The sequence below is a fragment of the Cyprinus carpio genome, chromosome B23 (genome assembly GCF_018340385.1).
Source record: "Cyprinus carpio isolate SPL01 chromosome B23, ASM1834038v1, whole genome shotgun sequence".
NCBI classification, from domain to species: Eukaryota; Metazoa; Chordata; class Actinopteri; order Cypriniformes; family Cyprinidae; genus Cyprinus; species Cyprinus carpio.
The window spans coordinates 25,754,628-25,759,488 of NC_056619.1; positions in this window are offsets into that span (position 1 = coordinate 25,754,628).

Here is a 4,861-nt window from a genome sequence, read left to right on the forward strand (position 1 = left end):
CTTTATCTTTTCTTTTTTAACTTTTTACACTCAAAACATTTTTTACTTTTTTGCTTTTTATAAATTTTTTTTGGTAGTCTCGCACAGTTAGATTAATCACCTTTAATAATTTTTCTTCTGTTTATAAGGTTTTTATGTTATTGTTATGGATGCTGTTTGTAAGTTGTTATCAGGCTAATATGTGATCGCAAAGGAGCCAAAAGTCCTGCTGTTTATACGATGGAGAGATCCGACAAAGTGATCATAGAGCTCACGATGATATTAAGTAATGACAGTCGTTCTGAGAAAAAGAGACCTGTAATGTTAATCTGATGATGATGATGTACAGTTGATCAGAAGGTTGGACAGTGATTGAAGAGCTTCAGGGAAACCAGAATCTAGAAGTGGAGACTCATAACAGTGTTCAGGACACTCAGTTTGGATTTTGGGAACCTTAAAGGAAATCGAAGAGGTTTCAGTGAGCCTCCACCTGCAAAACTGAAGAAAGTGAGTCCTGACCGGTTTCTCAAGGTCCTGAAGAAGCTGACAGCACTCAGACTTTCACTGATGATGGGAGAAAGTCTCTGCATCATGATGGGAGAAGACTGTGTGAAGACGAGAAGTTTGATATTTCCTCTCATGAATGTCAGAAAAACATCGACTCCAGATGTTGGTTTTCGAGGGAGATGTTGGTGTTTGATGGTGATGATTATGACAAAGGATGAATTTTTTCGAGTAAAGAATGACTGTTTTAGTCCTGAATATGGCAAATTTGGGATGTCTGACTTTTGCAAATTAGTATTGTGTGAATGATGTACAGACTGACTCCTGCATCGGCAAAAGTCAGAGTTCACCATGGTACTTCGCAAAGGAGACTTAATAGAAAGTACAGCCTGCTGCTTTATACGTATGTTAACAGTCCTGTTATCCAAGTCCGCAGTTTTCCTGTGGAATCCAGCGCCTGATAACACTGACCGCGGGTTGATCAAGACTTCAGATAAAGACCTCAGTAACGTGATGCTTGCCCCTGGAAGACGTCACTGGAGGTTCCCGCCAAAAAACGGTATTTTACCCCCGCTGGAACATTTTTCACAAGGGCTCCCACCCTCATTTTGAGTAGCAATTGGGAGGTTTTTCTGAAATCAAGACCCTCCTCATGTTACTGGTGAGTGTTTTTTTTTTTCAGAGTCAGCGGGAGAGAAAAATAAAAGCGTCTAGACGGAGAAAACCACACTTCAACAGTCTGTACCAGGGTCGTAACCACCTTAGGTAATGAGGGGGACAATTAGTCCCCCAATAATCAGACATGAACAAATTGTTAGGATGACAAAAAGGTTTAAAAGTAAAAATTTTTATGCCGCTCTGCCTCAGCGGTCTGACAGCGCTCGTCATTGTCAAAATGATGGCCAATCAAATCAAAGTAGGCGGAGTTTTCTGTGAATTTTGCTCGAATTTTGGCACTACATCAGTTTTACTGTTAAAAGAGAGCGAGGTAAGAAATAACGAAACATTTAATATTTCACCACTGTTTACGACTGAAATGCGAAACTAACAACAGTAATATCCAGTGATGCATATTACTCTACTTTTTTCTCAAACATGGCCATTTTGAATTGAAAATATGGTATCAGAATGTGATTCATGTACTGTAGCTCCTAACTGAATGTGAGGATGACACATGAAACATTTTGCGTTTTCGATTCATGTAAGGCATACAAATGAGAGTGAATGTGTAAAAAATATTATTTGCAAGCAGTTCAAAATGCTTCCCAGCTAGAATTCACTGTTCTGGTTAACCGACTGACCTGCTACATCTGATTTAGCAGACAGATGAACCACACCCTCAGTGACAGATGGGCCACGTTTTGTTTTCTAGTACACTTGGTCCTGAAAAGTGTTCTGCTTTAATTCAGACCACAGATTTGTGTTGTTTTAGCGTAAACTTAGCGTTTCTCTGTGAGTGTATGTTTGCCAGCAGAACACTACGATCTTGACATCACTTCGTTGCAAAGAATCCCAAACAAATGCGGCTTGTTTGAAGCTCTGGGAAACTCGAGAGGCTTTGAGAAGTTTGCACGGTTTTTGTCTGCAGTGTTTTAGAATCAGCTTGATTTAGTTTCTGAAATATGGCTTGGACATGGCATTGTGTGCAATTGCATTTTAATGAGACACGGTTGGCGACTCCCAATGTCCACATACTCACTGCACATGGAGGGACAGGTGCATGCTGGGAAAGTCTTCTTTAGACCAGTCATTAGTGGTCTTTTAACAAGGGATGCACCAAAAGGAAAATTCTTGGACAAAACCAAACAAAATGAAACTCTGGGCCATAGGCCAAATACCGAACATGGTTTTTGCCATTTTTCACCATTGCATATGCATAAATTAAATAACCAAAATGTGCTTTTTACTGTTTTGTCACAATTTAAATTTTTGGGTGAACTAACCCTTTAATGCCCTTATTTAATCACTATAAACACAAATTTGTTACCAACAAGCCAACCACTTGGATTAGAGCTGTTTTAGTCATTTTAGTGTGCATCAAACCTGCCAGGTTTGCCAAATTTGGCAGGCCTGCAGTTGTTACAAGCATTTTTAAGAAATCTCATATCACTGTGGAGTTGAATCCATGTGTTTTCTGTTCATGGAGTTGAAGAAAACACCCAGGGACCATCTCAACCTGGCTCTCGAATGCTTTTCCACAGACACTAACGGCACTAACGCTGTATTTCCCCATCAGTGAGTGCTTTGTTTGAGCAGATAAACAGACGTTTATGCCTCCTCGGACTCGCCGCTGACGCCTTCTCTGGAGCGTGGGCTGATTTTCGTTAAGTTCATCATTAGCGCTTATGTAACGCTGTCTGCGGCATGTCGTCATTGCTTATATCCAGCGCCTGTGTGAGATGAGGTGTCCGTCATGGTTAGTTAAGCGCTTTAATAGTAACTATTCCCCATCCTATGCTTTTGGCAGCACGCCTCACACACCCGTTTACATCACTACATGTGTGTATCTAATTCAAGCTATTCATTATTTTACACATATTCTCTCCAGCATGTTCCTGAAGCAGCAGACACATGGATATGCAACTTCCCAAATCACATGTCTTGTTAAAAAGAGGTGTGCTCTTCCTTTAAATGATTAGATGCACTATTTTGACCTGCTGGGCCATAAAACAGATGATAAAATCACACAGATGCACATTAAAGAAGGGACCCGAGCCAAATCTAGATATCAGGGACTTGGACTAGTGAGCAACACCCTTGCAACCTCTTAACAGCACACTAAAAACAACTCAAAACACCATAGCAACCACAAAACAATCCTTGGATAATATTGCCTCATGGCAGTACCTTTTGCTCTCCTATTATCTTTAGCAAATGTGCAAATGTAGTTGACATTTTGCCTTTTTAGCAAACCGATGCTTTACGAGATATAAATTTGCTATTGGCTCACACCATTTTGGAAATATTTCAAAAGAGATTCAAACCAAAAATGAACATTCTGCTATGTTTTATTCACCCTTATTTCGTTCAAAGACATTTCGTGCATGTCTTCTGCAGAACATTGATATTTTCCAAAATGTTTTGTCTATACATTGAAGTCAATGGGGTCCAATGTTTGGACCTTAGCATTCTTCAAAATGTCTTCTTTTGTGTTAGCAAGAGACCACATAATTAGTCAGTTATGACCTAATTTTCATTTTTGGGTGGACTGTCACTTTAAAACATAGGAGCAGCTCTGTATTTGGCCACTAGGGGTCATCAGGTAAAACTTGAACGAGGAATACCACTGAAGAGGACGTGAGACCTCAGGACTGAAAAATGATGCATATTAACCTTCTCTTGTAATCGGACCTTAAAACCCAATCTTTAGTCCTGTTAAAAGACTTAAATTCACAAAAAGTGCTTGTAGGTTTATTCGAGCTGTTTCTTTCATTCCTATCCTCTTTTAGAAGCTAAACTGCTGCTGGTTTTGTCTACAGCATCGTATCGCAAGGAAACGTCTTGGATCACTGTCCTACTCCGATAGAAACTGCTTTTTCAACTTTTTTGTCTTAAAGGCCTCTGTGGTGTGATATAACTCTCCGTTTGTGTTCCCATCATCCGTTGGGATGTCATAAAGCTGAACTTGCTCTAGGGCAGGATCTCTGTTTTTTCAGAAGTGGCATATTTTTAGCAGGACGGCCCAAACCGAACAAGCTGCTTCCAAATATTTTCCAACATCTGCCGACCATCAGCGCGTCTGCATTCCTCAGCTGGATTCCCTTCACCTGGATCAAACCTCACTGGAGATATATCATTCCAGCTGAAGGAGGGGTCAGAGACGGGGAAGATGGAGAGATGCCCTGCAGATCTGGTCTTCATAACGTGTTATTGCGAAACCAAAAGTCTTAGATCAAAGATAAGATCGATATTCATTAAACCCCCCATGTGCAGTGTCTTGCATGTACGACAAGTAAACGAATCATTCGGTAAGAAGTTGTCTAACAAATTAAACCATTGCACCCCATAAAGACCTCCTCCTAAAGAATCCTGATGTTTTAGTTCTGAAAACTCCTGTAAACACTGACTGGAGCTCAGTTTGGAAAAGCACTCAAGATTCCGGGCACAGCTCCATGCTCTCTGCTATTGCTGGGTCTCTTAATTGTTTTCTTGAAGAAACTAAATGAACGAGCGGCTCAGGTTTTATTGTAGAAACCAAGTGAAGGCTTACGGTTCCCCAGTAGCATTCCATTCAACAGAGAGAAGCGAGAGAGGGAGAGAAACTTCCTGAACTGCTGTTATATAACCAGCCCTAAATTCTTAACGTTGAAAAATTGTCTCATGAATGACCTGTGCTTTTGGCACTGTTGTCAACATTCAAGAACGCAACACAAGGTGA